The 25,015-nt window shown below is 46.0% G+C and overlaps 1 pseudogene; it reads left to right on the top strand.

The window, feature by feature from the left end:
• LOC118357951 (F-box/LRR-repeat protein 17-like) overlaps positions 1-25,015 on the top strand; it is a 650,863-nt pseudogene that overhangs the window by 28,329 nt on the left and 597,519 nt on the right.

Genomic DNA, 25,015 nt, shown 5'->3' with positions numbered 1-25,015 from the left:
CGTAAGTCAGCTTTTCACGGTGAGGTCTACACGTAAGTCAGCTTTTCACGGTGAGGTCTACACGTAAGTCAGCTTTTCACGGTGAGGTCTACACGTAAATCAGCATTTCACGGTGAAGTCTACACGTAAGTCAGCTTTTCACGGTGAGGTCTACACGTAAGTCAGCTTTTCACGGTGATGTCTACACGTAAGTCAGCTTTTCACGGTGAGGTCTACACGTAAGTCAGCTTTTCACGGTGAGGTCTACACGTAAGTCAGCTTTTCACGGTGAGGTCTACACGTAAGTCAGCTTTTCACGGTGAGGTCTACACGTAAATCAGCATTTCACGGTGAAGTCTACACGTAAGTCAGCTTTTCACGGTGAGGTCTACACGTAAGTCAGCTTTTCACGGTGAGGTCTACACGTAAGTCAGCTTTTCACGGTGAGGTCTACACGTAAGTCAGCTTTTCACGGTGAGGTCTACACATAAGTCAGCTTTTCACGGTGAGGTCTACACATAAGTCAGCTTTTCACGGTGAGGTCTACACGTAAATCAGCATTTCACGGTGAAGTCTACACGTAAGTCAGCTTTTCACTGTGAGGTCTACACGTAAGTCAGCTTTTCACGGTGAGGTCTACACGTAAGTCAGCTTTTCACGGTGAGGTCTACACGTAAGTCAGCTTTTCGCGGTGAGGTCTACACGTAAGTCAGCTTTTCACGGTGAGGTCTACACGTAAGTCAGCTTTTCACGGTGAAGTCTACACGTAAGTCAGCATTTCACGGTGAGGTCTACACGTAAGTCAGCATTTCACGGTGAGGTCTACACGTAAGTCAGCTTTTCACGGTGAGGTCTACACGTAAGTCAGCATTTCACGGTGAGGTCTACACATCAGTCAGCTTTTCACGGTGAGGTCTACACGTAAGTCAGCTTTTCACGGTGAGGTCTACACGTAAATCAGCATTTCACGGTGAAGTCTACACGTAAGTCAGCTTTTCACGGTGAGGTCTACACGTAAGTCAGCTTTTCACGGTGAGGTCTACACGTAAGTCAGCTTTTCACGGTGAGGTCTACACGTAAGTCAGCTTTTCACGGTGAGGTCTACACGTAAGTCAGCTTTTCACGGTGAGGTCTACACGTAAGTCAACTTTTCACGGTGAGGTCTACACGTAAGTCAGCTTTTCACGGTGAGGTCTACACGTAAGTCAGCTTTTCACGGTGAAGTCTACACGTAAGTCAGCATTTCACGGTGAGGTCTACACGTAAGTCAGCTTTTCACGGTGAGGTCTACACATAAGTCAGCTTTTCACGGTGAGGTCTACACGTAAGTCAGCTTTTCACGGTGAGGTCTACACGTAAGTCAGCTTTTCACGGTGAAGTCTACACGTAAGTCAGCATTTCACGGTGAGGTCTACACGTAAGTCAGCTTTTCACGGTGAGGTCTACACGTAAGTCAGCTTTTCACGGTGAGGTCTACACGTAAGTCAGCATTTCACGGTGAGGTCTACACGTAAGTCAGCATTTCACGGTGAAGTCTACACGTAAGTCAGCATTTCACGGTGAAGTCTACACGTAAGTCAGCATTTCATGGTGAAGTCTACATAAGTCAGCATTTCACAGTGAAGTCTACACGTAAGTCAGCATTTCACGGTGAAGTCTACACGTAAGTCAGCATTTCATGGTGAAGTCTACCCGTAAGTCAGCATTTCACGGTGAAGTCTACACGTAAGTCAGCATTTCACGGTGAAGTCTACACGTAAGTCAGCAACTCACTGTGAAGTCTACACGTAAGTCAGCATTTCACGGTGAAGTCTACACGTAAGTCAGCAACTCACTGTGAAGTCTACACGTAAGTCAGCAACTCACTGTGAAGTCTACACGTAAGTCAGCATTTCACGGTGAAGTCTACACGTAAGTCAGCAACTCACTGTGAAGTCTACACGTAAGTCAGCATTTCACGGTGAAGTCTACACGTAAGTCAGCATTTCACGGTGAAGTCTACACGTAAGTCAGCATTTCACGGTGAGGTCTACACGTAAGTCAGCTTTTCACGGTGAGGTCTACACGTAAGTCAGCATTTCACGGTGAAGTCTACACGTAAGTCAGCATTTAACGGTGAAGTCTACACGTAAGCCAGCATTTCACAGTGAAGTCTACACGTAAGTCAGCTTTTCACGGTGAGGTCTACACGTAAGTCAGCATTTCACGGTGAAGTCTACACGTAAGTCAGCATTTCACAGTGAAGTCTACATAAGTCAGCATTTCACGGTGAAGTCTACACGTAAGTCAGCATTTCACGGTGAAGTCTACACGTAAGTCAGCATTTCACGGTGAAGTCTACACGTAAGTCAGCATTTCACGGTGAAGTCTACACGTAAGTCAGCATTTCACGGTGAAGTCTACACGTAAGTCAGCATTTCACGGTGAAGTCTACACGTAAGTCAGCATTTCACGGTGAAGTCTACACGTAAGTCAGCATTTCACGGTGAAGTCTACACGTAAGTCAGCATTTCACGGTGAAGTCTACACGTAAGTCAGCATTTCACGGTGAAGTCTACACGTAAGTCAGCATTTCACGGTGAAGTCTACACGTAAGTCAGCATTTCACGGTGAAGTCTACACGTAAGTCAGCATTTCACGGTGAGGTCTACACGTAAGTCAGCTTTTCACGGTGAGGTCTACACGTAAGTCAGCTTTTCACGGTGAGGTCTACACGTAATTCAGCATTTCACGGTGAAGTCTACACGTAAGTCAGCTTTTCACGGTGAGGTATACACGTAAGTCAGCTTTTCACGGTGAGGTCTACACGTAAGTCAGCATTTCACGGTGAAGTCTACACGTAAGTCAGCATTTCACGGTGAAGTCTACACGTAAGTCAGCATTTCACGGTGAAGTCTACACGTAAGTCAGCATTTCACGGTGAAGTCTACACGTAAGTCAGCATTTCACGGTGAAGTCTACACGTAAGTCAGCATTTCACGGTGAAGTCTACACGTAAGTCAGCATTTCACGGTGAAGTCTACACGTAAGTCAGCATTTCACGGTGAAGTCTACACGTAAGTCAGCATTTCACGGTGAAGTCTACACGTAAGTCAGCATTTCACGGTGAAGTCTACACGTAAGTCAGCATTTCACGGTGAGGTCTACACGTAAGTCAGCTTTTCACGGTGAGGTCTACACGTAAGTCAGCTTTTCACGGTGAGGTCTACACGTAATTCAGCATTTCACGGTGAAGTCTACACGTAAGTCAGCTTTTCACGGTGAGGTATACACGTAAGTCAGCTTTTCACGGTGAGGTCTACACGTAAGTCAGCTGTTCACGGTGAGGTCTACACGTAAGTCAGCTTTTCACGGTGAGGTCTACACGTAAGTCAGCTTTTCACGGTGAAGTCTACACCTAAGTCAGCATTTCACGGTGAGGTCTACACGTAAGTCAGCTTTTCACGGTGAGGTCTACACGTAATTCAGCTTTTCACGGTGAGGTCTACACGTAAGTCAGCTTTTCACGGTGAGGTCTACACGTAAGTCAGCTTTTCACGGTGAGGTCTACACGTAAGTCAGCTTTTCACGGTGAAGTCTACACGTAAGTCAGCATTTCACGGTGAGGTCTACACGTAAGTCAGCTTTTCACGGTGAGGTCTACACGTAAGTCAGCTTTTCACGGTGAGGTCTACACGTAAGTCAGCTTTTCACGGTGAGGTCTACACGTAAGTCAGCTTTTCACGGTGAGGTCTACACGTAAGTCAGCTTTTCACGGTGAAGTCTACACGTAAGTCAGCATTTCACGGTGAGGTCTACACGTAAGTCAGCTTTTCACGGTGAGGTCTACACGTAAGTCAGCTTTTCACGGTGAGGTCTACACGTAAGTCAGCTTTTCACGGTGAGGTCTACACGTAAGTCAGCTTTTCACGGTGAGGTCTACACGTAAGTCAGCTTTTCACGGTGATGTCTACACGTAAGTCAGCTTTTCACGGTGAGGTCTACACGTAAGTCAGCTTTTCACGGTGAGGTCTACACGTAAGTCAGCTTTTCACGGTGAGGTCTACACGTAAGTCAGCTTTTCACGGTGAGGTCTACACGTAAATCAGCATTTCACGGTGAAGTCTACACGTAAGTCAGCTTTTCACGGTGAGGTCTACACGTAAGTCAGCTTTTCACGGTGAGGTCTACACGTAAGTCAGCTTTTCACGGTGAGGTCTACACGTAAGTCAGCTTTTCACGGTGAGGTCTACACATAAGTCAGCTTTTCACGGTGAGGTCTACACGTAAGTCAGCTTTTCACGGTGATGTCTACACGTAAGTCAGCTTTTCACGGTGAGGTCTACACGTAAGTCAGCTTTTCACGGTGAGGTCTACACGTAAGTCAGCTTTTCACGGTGAGGTCTACACGTAAGTCAGCTTTTCACGGTGAGGTCTACACGTAAATCAGCTTTTCACGGTGAGGTCTACACATAAGTCAGCTTTTCACAGTGAGGTCTACACGTAAGTCAGCTTTTCACGGTGATGTCTACACGTAAATCAGCATTTCACGGTGAAGTCTACACGTAAGTCAGCTTTTCACTGTGAGGTCTACACGTAAGTCAGCTTTTCACGGTGAGGTCTACACGTAAGTCAGCTTTTCACGGTGAGGTCTACACGTAAGTCAGCTTTTCGCGGTGAGGTCTACACGTAAGTCAGCATTTCACGGTGAGGTCTACACGTAAGTCAGCTTTTCACGGTGAGGTCTACACGTAAGTCAGCTTTTCACGGTGAGGTCTACACGTAAGTCAGCTTTTCACGGTGAAGTCTACACGTAAGTCAGCATTTCACGGTGAGGTCTACACGTAAGTCAGCTTTTCACGGTGAGGTCTACACGTAAGTCAGCTTTTCACGGTGAGGTCTACACGTAAGTCAGCTTTTCACAGTGAAGTCTACACGTAAGTCAGCTTTTCCCGGTCAGGTCTACACGTAAGTCAGCATTTCACGGTGAAGTCTACATAAGTCAGCTTTTCACGGTGAGGTCTACACGTAAGTCAGCATTTCACGGTGAGGTCTACACGTAAGTCAGCATTTCACGGTGAAGTCTACATTTGTATTGTATTCACCGCATTTGACAAATAAAATTGGATTTAATTCATTTGAAACAACAGCCTACCTTTTGGATGCTCATTGTAACCTTTTTCTTCTAATTTAGTCAACTTAGTTCCATCATTTTAATTCGATTTTGCATTGATTTAGAAATCTCCCACTTCACTTGCTACATGTAGCCTCTGACTGTAGAGGAGCTGTGATTGGACAACAACAACAAGCTACATGTGGAAAATGGGTGTGTAGGCTATGGGACTCACTCATAAAAACTCTTAACTGTTGTTTTATTAAAATGTCTAATGTAATGGTCTATCCCGGTAGGCTATGTAGAAATGTCACAAATCCTTTTTTAAACATTTTAGACAAAAGCCTTTTCAAAAAATGAATACTCTGCCAAGTAATCGAATACTAACGTCTGTTCCGATATTCTAATGACCATGCCCATCCCTAATAGCTCGTAGCCTCTTTCTAAACATTCTCCCAGTCAGGTGTCTTCATCACAGAAGACACCTGACGCTGTTTGTCTCTTACAGAACAGGCATGGACCCAGCTCACTAACTTGCTTTTAAGCGATGAAAGACAGACAGGGTTTCTATCAACGTGGACCTTTGCCAAGCTTTCTGTCTCTGAGTGGTATATGTCTCTTTATTTGTGACAGTTCAGCTGTCAAAGTCAGTTGAATGCTATTTGTTGTGGCCTGTTAATCTCATGTGATCTTTTAATGTAGCAATACTGCAGAAATACAGCAATTCACTAAACATCACTGACACAATGTGTTATTAAGATGGACATCTTTCAAATCAGGTGTTGTGGAAGGCACAGAAAGGGAGGTAGTCTAGGTAACTGGGAGCACAATGAAAGGCAGAGAGTTGGAAGAGTTTGTCCAGACATTACAGTGTCTGTGGCAGAGGCTGTTGTATTATACCTTGACCTGCAGAGAGTGCTCTAAGACTGGTTTTCAACAGGAGAGCAGCAGTGGATATATATATATATTTTTAACCTTTATTTTACTAGGCAAGTCAGTTAAGAACAATTTCTTATTTTCAATGACGGCCTAGGAACAGTGGGTTAACTGCCTGTTCAGGGGCAGAACGACAGATTTATACCTTGTCAGCTCTGGGATTCAAACTTGCAACCTTTCGGTTACTAGTCCAACGCTCTAAACACTAGGCTACACTGCCGCCCCTGTAGTTGCCGGAGCTATATCAGTGTAGCTTCGGCAACTACAGAGTTAAAATAAATATATTAAGAATGGAAGCATGCCTAAATGAAGCAAGCATTTGGGCTTATGTTAACCATTTGGCTTTTCAGCAGCACAAAGTCGAACCGAAGCACATTTTTCAACACCAGCAATAGGGACAGTGGATAATCTCAACCCTGAGAATGAACACATTGTTGGCTGTTGTATCACTGGTAGTTGCAACATAGCCTGTTAAAGGGATTGTTTGGGATTTTGGCAACTTGTGGGTACCATTTCTATGTCTCTGTGTCCAGTATAAATGAATTTGAAGGTAGTTTTGCGAGCCAATGCTTACTAGCTTAGCACAAAGATTGGAAGTCTTTGGGTACAGCTAGCATTCTAAAGACTCTTTGACAAAATCCCGAACCTTTAAATGTTTGTATAACTGACACACATTTTCATCCAGAACTACAATCAACATAAATGCGTGATTTAAAGGAAAGTTAGTTACATCCAACCATTTCATTTTAGAATGGAAGAACGATCCACTAGCCTCGGCCCGTTAGCTTTTTCTGAATGCTGTGTCCCCTGCTCTCCCAGTGTAGTAGTGAATACTGTACAGCACCCTGTCTCACCTATTGCTACTCTATTGACCCTAAATCTGGACTTCTACGCTCCCTAAATCTGGACAATCTGGACCCCTACAAATCAGCTGGGCTCCTCGCTTTCTAAAAGTATTCACCACAATTGTTGCAACCCCTTCTAGTTGCCTGTTCAACCTCTCTTTTGTATCGTCTGAGATCCCCAAAGATTGGAAAGCTGCCGTGGTCATCCCCCTCTTCAAAGATGGAGACATTCTAGACCCAAACTGTTACAGACCTATATCTATCTTACCCTGCCTTTCTAAGGTCTACGAAAGCCAAGTTAACAAACAGATCACCAACCATTTTGAATCCCACCGTACCTTCTCCGCTATGCAATCTGCTTTCCAAGCTGGTCATGGGTGAACCTCAGCCACGCTCAAGGTCCTAAATGATAACATAATGACCATCGACAAAAGACAATACTGTGCAGCGAATTCATTGACCTGGCCAAGACTTTCGACTCTGTCAATCACCGCATTCTTATCGGCAGACTCAACAGCCTTGGTTTCTCAAATGACTGCCTCACCTGGTTCACCAACTACTTCTCAGACAGAGTTCAGTGTGTCAAATCGGAGGGCCTGTTGTCCGGACCTCTGGCAGTCTCTATGGGGTACCACAGGGTTCAATTCTCTTGCCGACTCAATGATGTCGCTCTTGTGGCTGGTGATTCTCTGATCCACCTCTACGCAGACGACACCATTCTGTATACTTCTGGCCCTTCTTTTGACACTGTGTTAACTAACCTCCAGACAAGCTTCAATGCCATACAACTATCTATGTGGCCTCCAACTGCTCTTACATGCAAGTAAAACTAAATGCCGATCGCTGCCCGCACCTGCCCGCCTGTCTAGCATCACTACTCTGGACGGTTCTGACTTAGAATATGTGAACAACTACAAATACCTAGGTGTATGGTTAGACTGTAAACTCTCCTTCCAGAGTTAAGCATCACCAATCCAAAGTTAAAACTAGAATCCTATTTCGCAACAAAGCATCCTTCACTCATGCTGCCAAACATACCCTTGTAAAACTGACTATCCTACCGATCCTCGACTTTGGTGTTGTCATCTACAAAATAGCCTCCAACACTCTACTTGGTAAATTGGATGCAGTCTATCACAGTGCCATCCTTTTTGTCAACAAAGCCCCATCTACTACCCACCACTGCGACCTCTATGCTCTTGTTGGCTGGCCATCGCTTCATATTCATCACCAAACGTACCTGCTCCTGGTCCTCTAAGTCCTTGCTAGGTAAAGCCCTGCCTTATCTCAGGTCACCATAGCAGCACCCACCCGTAGCACACGTTCCAACAGGTATATTTCACTGGTCTCCCCCAATGCCAATTCCTCCTTTGGCCACCTTTCCTTCCAGTTCTCTGCTGCCAATGACTGGAACGAATTACAAAAATCACTGAAGCTGGAAACTCATATCTCCCTCACTAACTTTAAGCACCAGCTATCAGAGCAGCTTACAGATCATTGCACCTGTACATAGCCGATCTGTAAATAGCCCTCCAACTACCTCATCCCCATCTTGTTATTTATATTATATAGATATTTTTTTGCTCCTTTGCACCCAAGTATCTCTACTTGCACATTCATCGTCTACACATCTATCACTGCAGTATTTATTTGCTAAATTGTAATTATTTCGCCACTACGGCCTATTTATTGCCTTACCTCCCTAATCTTACTTCATTTGCACACACTGTATAACTCTGTGTTGTTGTTTGTGTCGCACTGCTTTGCTTTATCTTGATCAGGTCACAGTTGTAAATGACAACTTGTTCTCAACTGGCCTATCTGGTCAAATAAAGGTGATTTGTTTTTCAATTTCGGCTTAGTTACAGCTGTTGTGTGTCTTTGCTTGGTAGTTCCGAGTCATTCAGTGCCTCCTGTCTGTCCACTGGGAGTTACAGAGTCACAGAGTAACCCATTCCACTCTCCCCCTCACCCCCGTATTCCCCCTATGATGGGTTTTCCTTTTGATTTAGAAGTGCAGCTTTCAGGACCTATTGCCGGATTTGGGAGCTCCCTTTGCCTGACAGTGAGATGGAAGTCGTTAGTGTCCTGGCTCTGTCTCTGGCTCTGGGATGTGATAGTCAGTGATAAATAGCTCTGGGTGAACTGGATTCTGTAGGGCCATGGGAGAGGGGGAAAGAGAGAGGTAAAGGGAGTGAAAGACAACTCTCCTCACTCCGTCTTTCCTGTCTCCTTTCTCTCTTCTGTTCTTATCTCCCTCTGTCTCTCTGTTGGTCTAATCACTGGCTTCATTACTAATGATGGATGTGAGGCAGAGGTGTGTGTCTGTCTGAGTGAGTGTGTTGTCTTCCTCCTCTTCCTCCCCTACCTTTTTCATGTCTCCACCCTCTAACAGTGAAAGTGGAACACCCCCCTCTCCTAATGTGTTTGGTCCTGTGCTGGCGCCTGGTAGTGGTTCGATCTGGGCTGTAATGAATGTATTTAATAAGCTCTGTGGGTCGATGGGCTTAATGAAGGTGTGACAGACGACGGGCCAGGAGAACGCTAACACCTTAACGAGATGCTAATGAGCCAGAGGGGTTAACGAGGTCACAGTAATCAGTATCGTTCTCTCTGTCTGTTTGTCTGTCTGTTCTTGTTCTCTTTCTGTTTTTTCTTGGTCGGTCGGTCTGTCTCTCTGTCTGTTTGTGTTTCTCTCTCAATGACATTTCTCTCACTCACTCTTTTACTCTCACTCACTCTCTTACTCTCTTTCTGTATTTCTTTTGTTCTCTCATGTTCTCTCGTTCTCGGCCTGTCAATTTAAGAAAGGCTTTGTTGTCATGAATGTGTGGTTTCCAAAGCAATGCATATGAAGTATTACGCACATCAACCATATGTTTGATTAATAATAATAATAATAATAATATATCAACAAAAACAATTATACAAGGAAATAAAACACCAAAAAGTACACATGAAATCTACAAGGCTCATGTGTATGACATGGTGGGAGCTACAGTCTAATATCATAACAGGCCAGGACATAATGTACAGTAATGTCTACTGTCTGTCTAATATCATGACAGGCCAGGATGTCATCTGCAGTAAGATCTACTGTCTGTCTAATATCATGACAGGCCAGGATGTCATCTGCAGTAGGATCTACTGTCTGTCTAATACCATGACAGGCCAGGATGTCATCTGCAGTAAGATCTACTGTCTGTCTAATATCATGACAGGCCAGGATGTCATCTGCAGTAAGATCTACTGTCTGTCTAATATCATGACAGGCCAGGATGTCATCTGCAGTAAGATCTACTGTCTGTCTAATATCATGACAGGCCAGGATGTCATCTGCCGTAAGATCTACTGTCTGTCTAATATCATGACAGAACAGGATGTCATCTGCAGTAAGATCTACTGTCTGTCTAATATCATGACAGGCCAGGATGTCATCTGCAGTAAGATCTACTGTCTGTCTAATATAATGACAGGCCAGGATGTCATCTGCAGTAAGATCTACTGTCTGTCTAATATCATGACAGGCCAGGATGTCATCTGCAGTAAGATCTACTGTCTGTCTAATATCATGACAGGCCAGGATGTCATCTGCAGTAAGATCTACTATCTGTCTAATATCATGACAGGCCAGGATGTCATCTGCAGTAAGATCTACTGTCTGTCTAATATCATGACAGGCCAGGATGTCATCTGCAGTAAGATCTACTGTCTCTATGTTTTCTAACAAAATTAATATTCTTTCCCCAACAGGCAGTTCAAGAAATGTTGCAATTCTTTCATTTATTTTCAGGAGATAAATACACTCCATGACCAAAGGTATGTGGACACCTTCTTGTTGAACATCTCATTCCAAAATCATGGCCATTAATATGGTTGTTCCCCACTTTGCTGCTGTAACAGCCTCTACTCTTCTGGGCTTTCCACTAGATGTTGGAACATTGCTGCAGGGATTGCTTCCATTCAGCCTTGAGCATTTGTGAGCACAGGCACTGATGTTGGGCGATTAGGCCTGGCTCGCAGCCGGCCTTCTAATTCATCCCAAAGGTGTTGATGGGGTTGAGGTCAGGGCTCTGTGCAGGCCAGTCAAGTTCTTCCACACCGATCTTGGCAAACCATGTTGAAACAGGAAAGGGCCTTTCCCAAACTGTTGCCAGTTTGATTCATTACACCAGAGAACGTGTTTCCACTGCTCCAGAGTCCAATGGCAGCGAGGTTCACACCACTCCAGCCAACGCTTGTCATTGCGCATGGTGGTCTTAGGTGTGTGTGCGTTTGCTCGGCCATGGAAACCTATTGCATGAAGCTCCCACGAACAGTTCTTGTACTGACGAACTTGGTAGTGAGTGTTGCAATTGAGGACAGGCTATTTTTTACACGCTACGCGCTTCAGCACTCAGTGGTCCCGTTCTGTGAGCTTGTGTGGCCTACCCTAGACCTTTCCACTTCACAATAACAACACTTACAGTTGACTGGGGAAGCTCGAGCATTGCAGAAATTTGGCAACCTGACTTGTTGGAAAGGTGGCATCCTATGACGGTGCCACATTCAAAGTCAGTAAGGCCATTCTACTGCCAATGTTTGTCTATGGGGATTGCATGGCTGTGTGCTTGATTTTATACACCTTTCAGCAATGGTTGTGGCTGAAATGGCCGAATCCACTCATTTGAAGGTGTGTCCACATAGTTTTGTATGTTTAGTGTCATGTATTGTCATGTATTGTCATGTATTGTCATGTCTTGTCCCTGTGCTTTCTCTTCTCTTCGTTTCCCCCTGCTGGTCGTATTAGGTTACTTTCTCTCTCTCTATCTCTCTCTCTCTCTATCGTTCCGTTCCTGCTCCCAGCTGTTCCTCATTCTCCTAACGACCTCGTTTACTCTCTCACACCTGTCCCCTCTTTTGCCCTCTGATTAAGTCTCTATTTCTCTCTCTGTTTCTGCTTCTGTCCTTGTCGGATTCTTGTTTGCTTTGCCCTTGTTCCGTCCTGTCGTATTCTGCCTCTTCATCAGATACTGCGTGTGAGCAGGTGTCCCTATCCTCTACGACCCGCGCCTACCCGAAGGGACCTGCAGTCTGTTGCCGCTAGCCCTGCATTTCTCCTCTACTACTAGAAGGGGGACTCTCCTGTAAAGATAGAGGATTTATGATTTTCCTGTTTGGACTTCTCCTGTAAAGATTGAGGATTTATGTTTTCCCTGTTTGGACATTAAAAGACTCTGTTTCTGTTAAATCGCTTTTGGGTCCTCACTCACCTGCATAACAGAAGAATCCGACCAAGAATGGACCCAGCGACTTCGGATCCTCGCTACTCAGCCGTCGAGATCCAGGGAGCGATGCTAGGCAGACACGAGCAGGAATTGTCTGCTGCTCGACATGCCGTTGAGACCCTGGCCGCCCAAGTCTCCGACCTCTCAAAACATATTCACAATCTCCGCCTCGATCCACCAGCTACTTCCAGGGCTTCCGAGTCTCCGGAGCCCAGAATTAATAACCCACCGTGTTACTCTTTCCTCACCCAGTGTGATATTGTGTTCTCTCTCCAGCCCAACACGTACTCCAGGGGTACAGCTCGTATCGCCTACGTCATATCTCTCCTTACTGGACGGGCTCGTGAGTGGGGCACGGCAATCTGGGAGGCAAGGGTTGAGTGTACTAACCAGTATCAGAACTTTAAGGAGGAGATGATACGGGTTTTTGATCGTTCAGTTTTTGGGAAAGAAGCTTCCAGGGCCCTGTCTTCCCTATGTCAAGGTAATCGATCCATAACGGATTACTCTATAGAGTTTCGCACTCTTGCTGCCTCCAGTGACTGGAACGAGCCGGCGTTGCTCGCTCGTTTTCTGGAGGGTCTCCACGCGGAGGTAAAGGATGAGATTCTCTCCCGGGAGGTTCCTTCCAGCGTGTATTCTTTGATTCAACTCGCTATTCGCATAGAACGACGGGTAGATCTTCGTCACCGAGCTCGTGGAAGAGAGCTCGCGTTATCCGTTTCCCCCCTCTCCGCATCACTACCGTCTTACTCCACTGGCTCAGGTGCTGAGCCCATGCAGCTGGGGGTATTCGCATCTCGACTAAGGAGAGGGAACGGAGAGTCACCAACCGCCTCTGTCTCTATTGCGGTTCCGCTGGTCATTTTGTCATTTCATGTCCAGTAAAAGCCAGAGCTCATCAGTAAGCGGAGGGCTACTGGTGAGCGCTACTACTCAGGTCTCTCCGTCAAGATCCTGTACTACCTTGTCGGTCCATCTACGCTGGACCGGTTCGGCAGCTTCCTGCAGTGCCTTGATAGACTCTGGGGCGGAGGGCTGTTTTATGGACGAAGCCTGGGCTCGGGAACATGACATTCCTCTCAGACAGTTAGGGAGCCCACGGCCTTGTTCGCCTTGGATGGTAGTCCTCTCCCAGGATTCAGTGTGAAACGCTACCTTTAAACCTCACTGTCTCTGGTAATCATAGCGAAACCATTTCTTTTTTGATTTTTCATTCACCTTTTACACCTGTTGTTTTGGGTCATCCCTGGCTAGTGTGTCATAATCCTTCTATTAATTGGTCTAGTAATTCTATCCTCTCCTGGAACGTTTCTTGTCATGTGAAATGTTTAATGTCTGCTATCCCTCCTGTTTCTTCTGCCCCCTCTTCACAGGAGGAGCCTGGTGATTTGACAGGGGTGCCGGAGGAATATCATGATCTGCGCACGGTCTTCAGTCGGTCCAGGGCCACCTCCCTTCCTCCTCACCGTATGATTGTAGTATTGATCTCCTTCCGGGTACCACTCCCCCCCGGGGTAGACTATACTTTCTGTCGGCTCCCGAACGTAAGGCTCTCGAAGATTATCTCGACTCCGGTATCGTAGTTCCTTCCTCCTCTCCCGCCGGAGCGGGGTTTTTTTTGTTAAGAAAAAGGACGGGACCCTGCGCCCCTGCGTGGATTATCGAGGGCTGAATGACATAACGGTTAAGAATCGTTATCCGCTTCCCCTTATGTCATCAGTCTTCGAGATCCTGCAGGGAGCCAGGTTTTTCTCTAAGTTGGACCTTCGTAACGCTTACCATCTCGTGCGCATCAGGGAGGGGGACGAGTGGAAAACGGCGTTTAACACTCCGTTAGGGCACTTTGAATACCGGGTTCTGCCGTTCGGTCTCGCTAACGCTCCAGCTGTCTTTCAGGCATTAGTGAATGATGTACTGAGAGACATGCTGAACATCTTTGTTTTCGTTTACCTTGACGATATCCTGATTTTTTTTCACCGTCATTCCAGATTCATGTTCAGCACGTTCGACGTGTTCTCCAGCGCCTTTTAGAGAATTGTCTTTATGTGAAGGCTGAGAAGTGCGCTTTTCATGTCTCCTCCGTCACATTTCTCGGTTCTGTAATTTCCGCTGAAGGCATTCAGATGGATCCCGCTAAGGTCCAAGCTGTCAGCGATTGGCCCGTCCCTAAGTCACGTGTCGAGCTGCAGCGCTTTCTCGGTTTCGCGAATTTCTATCGTCGTTTCATTCGTAATTTCGGTCAGGTGGCAGCTCCTCTCACAGCCCTTACTTCTGTCAAGACATTCTTTAAGTTGTCCGTTTCCGCCCAGGGAGCTTTTGCTCTCCTCAAGAAGCGTTTTACATCCGCTCCTATCCTTGTTACACCTGACATCACTAGACAGTTCATTGTCGAGGTTGACACGTCAGAGGTGGGCGTGGGAGCCATTCTGTCCCAGCGCTCCCATTCTGACGATAAGGTCCACCCTTGCGCGTATTTTTCTCATCGCCTGTCGCCGTCGGAACGTAACTATGATGTGGGAAACCGCGAACTGCTCGCCATCCGCTTAGCCCTAGGCGAATGGCGACAGTGGTTGGAGGGGGCGACCGTTCCTTTTGTCGTTTGGACTGACCATAAGAACCTTGAGTACATCCGTTCTGCCAAACGACTCAATGCGCGTCAGGCTCGTTGGGCGCTGTTTTTCGCTCGTTTCGAGTTTGTTATTTCTTATCGTCCGGGTTCTAAGAACACCAAGCCTGATGCTTTATCCCGTCTCTTCAGTTCTTCAGTAGCCTCCACCGACCCCGAGGGGATTCTCCCTGAGGGGCGTGTTGTCGGGTTGACTGTCTGGGGAATTGAGAGGCAGGTAAAGCAAGCACTCACTCACACTCCGTCGCCGCGCGCTTGTCCTAGGAACCTTCTTTTCGTTCCCGTTTCTACTCGTCTGGCCGTTCTTCAGTGGGCTCACTCTGCCAAGTTAGCCGGCCACCCCGGCGTTCGGGGTACGCTTGCTTCTATTCGCCAGCGTTTTTGGTGGCCCACTCAGGAGCGTGACACGCGTCGTTTCGTGGCTGCTTGTTCGGACTGCGCGCAGACTAAGTCCGGTAACTCTCCTCCTGCCGGCCGTCTCAGACCGCTTTCCATTCCCTCTCGACCGTGGTCTCACATCGCCTTAGACTTTATTACCGGTCTGCCTTCGTCAGCGGGGAAGACTGTTATTCTAACGGTTGTCGAAAGGTTCTCTAAGGCGGCTCATTTTATTCCCCTCGCTAAGCTTCCTTCTGCTAAAGAGACGGCACAAATCATTGTTGAGAATGTTTTCAGAATTCATGGCCTTCCGTCAGACGCCGTTTCGGACAGGGGTCCGCAATTCACGTCTCAATTTTGGAGGGAGTTTTGCCGTTTGATTGGGGCTTCCGTCAGTCTCTCTTCCGGTTTTCACCCCCAGTCTAACGGTCAAGCAGAACGGGCCAATCAGACTATTGGTCGCATCTTACGCAGTCTTTCCTTTCGAAACCCTGCGTCTTGGGCAGAACAGCTCCCCTGGGCAGAATACGCTCAACTCGCTTCCTTCGTCTGCGACCGGGCTATCTCCTTTTCAGAGTAGCCTCGGGTACCAGCCTCCTCTGTTCTCGTCCCAGCTCGCCGAGTCCAGCGTCCCCTCCGCTCAGGCTTTTGTCCAACGTTGTGAGCGCACCTGGAAGAGGGTCAGGTCTGCACTTTGCCGTTATAGGGTGCAGACTGTGAGAGCCGCTAATAAGCGTAGGACTAAGAGTCCTAGGTATTGTCGCGGTCAGAGAGTATGGCTCTCCACTCGTAACCTTCCCCTTATGACAGCTTCTCGCAAATTGACCCCGCGGTTCATTGGTCCGTTCCGTATTTCTCAGGTCGTTAATCCTGTCGCAGTGCGACTTCTTCTTCCGCGACATCTTCGTCGCGTCCACCCGGTCTTCCATGTCTCCTGTGTCAAGCCTTTTCTTCGCGCCCCGTTCGTCTCCCCCCCGTCCTTGTCGAGGGCGCACCTATCTACAGGGTCCGGAAGATTATGGACATGCGTCCTCGGGGCCGTGGTCATCAGTACCTAGTCGATTGGGAGGGGTACGGTCCTGAGGAAAAGAGTTGGGTTCCATCTCGGGACGTGCTGGACCGTTCGCTGATCGATGATTTCCTCCGTTGCCGCCAGGTTTCCTCCTCGAGTGCGCCAGGAGGCGCTCGGTGAGTGGGGGTACTGTCATGTATTGTCATGTATTGTCATGTCTTGTCCCTGTGCTTTCTCTTCTCTTCGTTTCCCCCTGCTGGTCGTATTAGGTTACTTTCCCTCTCTATCTCTCTCTATCGTTCCTGCTCCCAGCTGTTCCTCATTCTCCTAACGACCTCGTTTACTCTCTCACACCTGTCCCCTCTTTTGCCCTCTGATTAAGTCTCTATTTCTCTCTCTGTTTCTGCTTCTGTCCTTGTCGGGTTCTTGTTTGCTTTGCCCTTGTTCCGTCCTGTCGTATTCTGCCTCTTCATCAGATACTGCGTGTGAGCAGGTGTCCCTATCCTCTACGACCCGCGCCTACCCGAAGGGACCTGCAGTCTGTTGCCGCTAGCCCTGCATTTCTCCTCTACTACTAGAAGGGGGACTCTCCTGTAAAGATAGAGGATTTATGATTTTCCTGTTTGGACTTCTCCTGTAAAGATTGAGGATTTATGTTTTCCCTGTTTGGACATTAAAAGACTCTGTTTCTGTTAAATCGCTTTTGGGTCCTCACTCACCTGCATAACATTTAGTGTACCTTCTATGCCATATGGAATCAAATGCGTTTTGAAAGTCTATAAAACAGGCAAATATGTTTCCTTTGAGTTTGGTGGACGTGTTTTTGGCCCAAGGTGTGGAGGGTAAATATGTGATCTTTTGTTAGGTGTTTTAGGGAGGAGTCCATTAGACATTTACTTAAAATGTTGTGTTCACTTAGGAAGGCCTGAATTCTGGCATTCATTATGCTACAGAAAACCTTTCCTAAGTTACTAGTAATAGAGATGAGTTTATAATTATTGGGCTTTTTACTTGTCACTATTTGTTATATAGATAGATGTCATTAAGCCTTGTGGCCCGGTAACACGCGTTATGATGTATAGCGTCAGGTCAACCAATCGATTGGATTACTTAGCCAAGGTAATGAACTGCTGTGTGAGATTGGAGGTAAGCATCGGAGAGAGAGGGGGAGAGGAGCGAGATTTTATTTTTTTATTTCACCTTTATTTAACCAGGTAGGCTAGTTGAGAACAAGTTCTCATTTACAACTGTGACCTGGCCAAGATAAAGCAAAGCAGTGCGACACAAACAACAACAGAGTTTCACATGGAATAAACAAGCGTACAGTCAATAACACAATAGAAAAAAAAAAGAAAGTCTATATACCGTGTGTGCAAATGGCGTGAGGAGGTAAGGCAATAAATAGGCCATAGTAGCGAAGAAATTACAATTTAGCAAATTAACACTGGAATGATAGATGAGCAGATAGTGATGTGCAAGTAGAAATACTGATGTGCAAAAGAGCAGAAAAGTAAATAAACACAATATGGGGATGAGGTAGGTAGATTTTGTGGGCTATTTACAGATGGGCTATGTATAGCTGCAGCGATCAGTTAACTGCTCAGATAGCTGATGTTTGAAGTTAGTGAGGGAAATATAAGTCTCCAGCTTCAGCAATTTTTTCTTCAATTCATTCCAGTCATTGGCAGCAGAGAACTGGAAGGAAAGGCAGCCAAAGGAGGTGTTGGCTATGGGGATGACCAGTGAGATATACCTGCTGGAGCGCGTGCTATGGGTGGGTGTTGTTATTGTGACCAGTGAGCTGAGATAAGGTGGGGCTTTAACTAGCAAGGACTTATATATGACCTGGAGCCAGTGGGTCTGGCGACGAATATGTAGCGAGGGCCAGCCGACTAGAGCATACAGGTTGCAGTGGTGGGTGGTATAAGGGACCTTGGTGACAAAATGGATGGCACTGTGATAAACTGCATCCAGTTTGCTGAGTAGACTATTGGAAGCTATTTTGTAAATGATATCATCGAGGATCGGTAGGATAGTCAGTTTTACGAGGGTATGTTTGGCGGCGTGAGTGGAGGCTTTGTTGTGAAATAGGAAGCTGATTCTAGATTTAATTTAGCATTGGAGATGTTTTATGTGAGTCTGGAAGGAGTGTTTACAGTCTAGCCAGACACCTAGGTATTTGTAGTTGTCCACGTATTCTATGTCAGAACCGTCCAGAGTAGTGATGCAAGTCAGGTGAGCGGGTGTGGGCAGCGAGCTGTTGAAAAGCATGCATTTGGTTTTACTAGCGTTTAAGAGGAGTTGGAGGCCACGGAAGGAGAGTTGTATGGCATTGAAGCTCGTCTGGAGGTTAGTTAAAACAGTGTCCAAAGAACGGCCAGATGTATACAGAATGGTGTCGTCTGCGTAGTGGTGGATCAGGAAATCACCCGCAGCAAGAGCGACATCATTGATGTATACAGAGGAAAGAGTCGGCCAGAGAATTGAACCCTGTGGCCCCATAGAGACTGCCAGAGGTCCGGACAACAGGCCCTCCGATTTGACACACTGAACTCTGTCTGAGAAGTAGTTGGTGAACCAGGTGAGGCAGTCATTTGAGAAACCAAGGCTGTTGAGTCTGCTGATAAGAATACGGTGATTGACAGAGTCGAAAGCCTTGGCCAGGTCAATGAAGACGGCTGCACAGTACTGTCTTTTATCGATGGCGGTTATGATATCGTTTAGTACCTTGAGCATGGCTGAGGTGCACCTGTGACCAGCTCGAAAACCGTATTGCACAGCGGAGAAGGTACGGTGGGATTCGAAATGGTCAGTGATCTGTTTATTAACTTGGCTTTCGAAGACTTTAGAATGGCAGGGCAGGATGGATATAGGTCTATAGCAGTTTGGTTCTAGAGTGTCACTCTAGAACTCTTCACCTTTGAAGAGAGGGATGACCAAGGGATTTCCAATCTTTGGGGATCTCGGATGATACAAAAGAGAGGTTGAACAGACTGGTAATTGGGGCTGCAACAATGGTGGCGGATACTTTTAGAAAGAGAGGGTCCAGATTGTCTAGCTCAGCTCATTTGTATGGGTCCAGGTTTTGCAGCTTTCAGATCATCTGCTATCTGGATTTGAGTGAAGGAGAAGCTGGGGAGGCTTGGGCAAGTAGCTGCGGGGGGTGCAGAGCTGTTGGCAGGGGTTGGGGTAGCCAGTTGAAAGCATGGCCACTTGTAGAGAAATTCTTATTGAAATTCTCGATTATGGTGGATTCATTGGTGGTGACAGTGTTACTTAGCCTCAGTGCAGTGGGCAACTGGGAAGAGGTGCTCTTATTCTCCATGGACTTTACAGTGTCCCAAAACGTTTTGGAGTTAGAGCTACAGGATGCATATTTCTGTTTGAAAAGGCAATCCTTTGCTTTCCTGACTGATTGTGTGTATTGGTTCCTGATCGCGGGGACTATTCGATGCTAGTGCAGTCCGCCACAGGATGTTTTTGTGCTGGTCGAGGGCAGTCAGGTCTGGAGTGAACCAAGGGCTATATCTGTTCTTAGTTCTACATTTTTTGAAAGGGGCATGCTTATTTAAGATGGTGAGGACATTGAACAACCATGCATCCTCGATTGACGAGATGAGGTCAATATCCTTCCAGGATACCCGGTCCAGGTTGATTAGAAAGGCCTGCTCGCAAAAGTGTTTTAGGGAGCATTTGACAGTGAGGGGTGGTCGTTTGACCGCGGACCCATAGCGTATGCAAGCAATGAGGCAGTGATCGCTGAGATCCTGATTGAAAACAGCGGAGGTGCATTTGGAGGGCAAGTTGGTCAGGATGATATCTATGAGGGTGCCCATGTTTACGCATTTAGGGTTGTACCTGGTGGGTTCCTTGATACTTTCTGTGAGATTGAGGGCATCTAGCTTAGATTGTAGGACTGCCGGGGTGTTATTAAGCATATCCCAGTTTAGGTCACCTAACAGAATGAACTCTGAAGATAGATGGGGGACAATCAATTCACAAATGGTGTCCAGGGCACAGCGGGGAGCTGAGGGGGGGTCTATAACAGGCTGCAACAGTGAGAGATTTATTTCTGGAGAGATTTTAGTTTTTATAATTAGAAGCTCGAACCGTTTGGGCATAGACCTGGGAAGTATGACAGAACTTTGCAGGCCATCTCTGGAGTAGATTGCAACTCCTCCCTCTTTGGCAGTTCCATCTAGATGGAAAATGTTGTAGTTGGGTATGGAAATCTCCAAATTTTTGGTGGCCTTTTTGGTGGCTACAAGATAACCTTGTCGCATATATCTCTAACATTAACACTTCAGTGGCACTTCTCATGTCTATGTGCTGTTGGCTTTCTAGACGCTGCAGTGTGTTAACATGTTAGCTATTACCTGTCTGTTATACAAGGTAATAACAATGGCCTGACCGCCACCAACCTTACATGTGGTGTAGTGGAGGGTAAATGTACGTTTTGCTGGAAATGCATTGAAAATATAGGTAGCGCTACCTTATTCACAGTGATTAGTATTAACTATTTTTACTGATGTGAACGTCAAGCAGAGATCTTCATCCTGGAGAACTAGAGGGTGGACACATCCTTTAAATTCTTCTTTTGTCAACTTTATCCCTCACTTCATCTCTCACTCCTTCACCTCATCTACTCTTTCCATTGTGGCTCCTCTGAGAGATGGGATGAAAGGAAAGAGGGATGAAATGTTGACTTTTTATTGTCACCTGTCACTATTCCCCCTTCTGCTCCCTCTCCTCCCTTGTCATCTCTCGTTCTGTTCTCTTCTCCTCCCCTGTCATCTCTAGTTCTGTTCTCTTCCCCTCAGCTCCTGTCCTCTCCTCTCCTCTCCTCAGCTCCTCTCCTCAGCTTCTCTACCTAAACTGTGTGTATTTTGGGCAAAGCTGAATCAGTTCCCTCAATTAAAAGTGAATTTGGTTAAAGTGATTTGGCGCCATTGGGCTCAGATGAAAGAGCGCTGGGTGCATTTTATTTATTTATTTGTTTTGGGGTTTGTGTGTGTGTGTGTGTGTGTGTGTGTGTGTGTGCAGCTGATTTACATTTAGATAAATCCCCATGGATACGCTCTTGTCATTGAGATGCAGGGTACTACATCCAGGGCCCCCACCTGTGCCCTATTACCTGCAGGAGATAGCCTACTTTAACAGACAGAGAGTCAGGGAAGGAAATATCAACCCTGACTGCTTAAATAGCCACCGTGTGTGCGAGTGTGTAATATAATTCCTGACGTACAGCACATCAGTGACATGACATTCCAGACCATGTCGTGATTGCGTGTGTAGCTTGTGTTTAGCTATACCAGAAGTGCCCACAAGAATTGTAAACAAACACAAATTTGACCAACTGGGGACCTTTTATTATTCCCCACGAGGTCAAATGCTATTTTTATGGGGTTTAGGGATAGAATTAATGTTAGGGTTAGAATTACGTTAAGGGTTAGGGAGCTAGGGTTCGTTTTAGGGTTAGAAGCTAGGTTTAGGTGTAGGGTTAAGATTAGGTTTTTGGGTTAAGGTTAGAGTAAGATTACAGGTTAGGGTTATGTTTAGGGGTTAGGGAAAATAGGATTTTTAATGGGAATAAATTGTGTGTCCCCACAAGGTTAGCTGTACAAGACTGTGTGTGTGTGTTGGGCAGGCAAGGCGATGATTGACTGTGGGGCGGTGGGTGGTGGCTGATTGACAGCTAGTGTTGATGGCGGTCGGATGGGCTGAAAATGCCATAAATATTAACCAGTGCCAGATGAAGGTGTGTGTGTGTGTGTTGTTGTTGGGAGGTAGCGATTGCTGCAGTTCTAGCTGAAAGACCAGAGGAGACTATTGATTTACTCAGAGTATTCCATTAATACTGTACCTCTCTACTATAGTGCTATAGAGTATTTAATATTGTATCTCTCTACTATAGTGCTGTAGAGTATTTAATACTGTACCTCTCTACTATAGTGCTGTTGACTATTTAATTCTGTACCTCTCCACTATAGTGTTGTAGAGTATTTAATACTCTACCTCTATACTATAGTGCTGTAGAGTATTTAATACTGTACCTCTCTACTATAGTGCTGTTGAGTATTTAATACTGTACCTCTCCACTATAGTGCTGTAGAGTATTTCATACTGTACCTCTCTACTATAGTGCTGTTGCCACGCCCTGGTCATAGAGATGATTTTATTCTCTATTTTGGTTAGGCCAGGGTGTGACTAGGGTGGGCATTCTAGTTTCTTTATTTCTATGTTTTGGCTGGGTATGGTTCTCAATCAAGGACAGCTGTCTATCGTTGTCTCTGATTGGGAATCATACTTAGGCAGCCTTTTCCCACCTGTGTTTTGTGGGTAGTTGTTTTCTGTAAAGTTTATGCACCTTACAGATCTGTTTCGGTTTTCCCTCTTGTTTATTTTGTTAGAGTGTTTTGTGATCAAATAAAATCATGAACACTTACCACGCTGCACTTTGGTCCAATCCTCATTACGACGAGAGCCGTGACAGAACTACCCACCACCAAACGATCAAGCAGCGTGGCCAGGAGGAGGAGGGATCCTTGGCCCGGGAGAAGAAGGAGTGGAGGACCTCATGGACATGGGAGGAGGATATGGTAGGGGACAAGACCCTGCCATGGAAACAGGTGGAAACAGCATGGGAGGAACAGCGGCGATACCAGGAGTCACGGCAACGAGGCAAGCACGAGAGGCAGCTTGACGAGAGCACATTTCTTTTGGGGGGGAGGCACACGGGGAGTGTGGCAGAGTCAGGGTTCAGACCTGAGCCAACTCCTCGTGCTTACCGTAGGGAGCGTGGTACTGGTCAGGCACCGTGTTATGCGGTGGAGTGCACAGTGTCTCCAGTGTCTCCGGCTCTACGCTCGAGACCTCCAGTGCGCCTCCATGGACCAATGTATCCGGTGCCTGCTCCAAGAACCAAGCCTCCAGTATGTTTATCCAGCCGGGTGAGTCCTGTGCCTGCTCCCAGAACCAGGCCTTCTGTATGTCTCACCAGCCTGGTAAGCCCTGTGGCAGCTCCACGCACCAGGTTGCCTTTACGTCTCCTCACTCCAGTGATGATCCATGGCACGAAGCCTCCAGTGATGATCCATGGCCCAGAGCCTGCAGTGAGGGTCCCCAGTCCGGGGCCTGCAACGAGGGTCCCCAGTCCGGGGCCTGCAGCGAGGGTCCCCAGTCCGGGGCCTGCAGCGCTTTGGTCCGATCCTCATTACGACGAGAGCCGTGACAGCTGTACAGTATTTAATACGGTACTTCTCTACTATAGTGCTGTAGACTATTTAATACTGTACCTCTTTACTATAGTGCTGTTGAGTATTTAAGACGGTACATCTCTACTATAGTGCTGTAGAGTATGTATATACCTCTCTACTATAGTGCTGTAGAGTATGTATATACCTCTCTACTATAGTGCTGTAGAGTATGTATGTACCTCTCTACTACAGTGCTGTAGAGTATTTATGTACCTCTCTACTACAGTGCTGTAGAGTATTTATATACCTCTCTACTATAGTGCTGTGGAGTATTTATGTACCTCTCTACTACAGTGCTGTAGAGTATGTATATACCTCTCTACTATAGTGCTGTAGAGTATGTATGTACCTCTCTACTACAGTGCTGTAGAGTATTTATGTACCTCTCTACTACAGTGCTGTAGAGTATTTATATACCTCTCTACTACAGTGCTGTAGAGTATTTATGTACCTCTCTACTACAGTGCTGTAGAGTATTTATATACCTCTCTACTATAGTGCTGTAGAGTATGTATATACCTCTCTACTATAGTACTGTAGAGTATGTATATACCTCTCTACTATAGTACTGTAGAGTATGTATATACTTCTCTACTATAGTGCTGTAGAGTATGTATATACCTCTCTACTATAGTGCTGTAGAGTATGTATATACCTCTCTACTATAGTGCTGTAGAGTATGTATGTACCTCTCTACTACAGTGCTGTAGAGTATTTATGTACCTCTCTACTACAGTGCTGTAGAATATTTATATACCTCTCTACTATAGTGCTGTGGAGTATTTATGTACCTCTCTACTACAGTGCTGTAGAGTATGTATATACCTCTCTACTACAGTGCTGTAGAGTATGTATATACCTCTCTACTATAGTGCTGTAGAGTATGTATGTACCTCTCTACTACAGTGCTGTAGAGTATTTATGTACCTCTCTACTACAGTGCTGTAGAGTATTTATATACCTCTCTACTACAGTGCTGTAGAGTATTTATGTACCTCTCTACTACAGTGCTGTAGAGTATTTATATACCTCTCTACTATAGTGCTGTAGAGTATGTATATACCTCTCTACTATAGTGCTGTAGAGTATGTATATACCTCTCTACTATAGTGCTGTAGAGTATGTATATACCTCTCTACTATAGTGCTGTAGAGTATGTATATACCTCTCTACTATAGTGCTGTAGAGTATTTATATACCTCTCTACTATAGTGCTGTAGAGTATTTATGTACCTCTCTACTACAGTGCTGTAGAGTATTTATGTACCTCTCTACTACAGTGCTGTAGAGTATTTATGTACCGTCGCTGGAGGCTCTGGACCGCGGACCGTCGCTAAGTGCCTCTCACTATGTACCTCTCTACTATAGTGCTGTAGAGTATTTATATACCTCTCTACTATAGTGCTGTAGAGTATTTATATACCTCTCTACTATAGTGCTGTAGAGTATTTATGTACCTCTCTACTATAGTGCTGTAGAGTATTTATATACCTCTCTACTATAGTGCTGTGGAGTATTTATTTACCTATCTTTACTATAGTGCTGTAGAGTATTGAGTTCCTTCTCTTCCTCTATAAATCCCTCTCTTCCGTGTGTAACCCCCCCCTGTGTTCCTGTTCCT

The sequence above is a fragment of the Oncorhynchus keta genome, chromosome 25, assembly GCF_023373465.1.
Source record: "Oncorhynchus keta strain PuntledgeMale-10-30-2019 chromosome 25, Oket_V2, whole genome shotgun sequence".
Classification (NCBI taxonomy): domain Eukaryota; kingdom Metazoa; phylum Chordata; class Actinopteri; order Salmoniformes; family Salmonidae; genus Oncorhynchus; species Oncorhynchus keta.
Note: the sequence above shows the minus strand (reverse complement) of the source record. Positions and strands in the feature narration are given on the sequence as shown.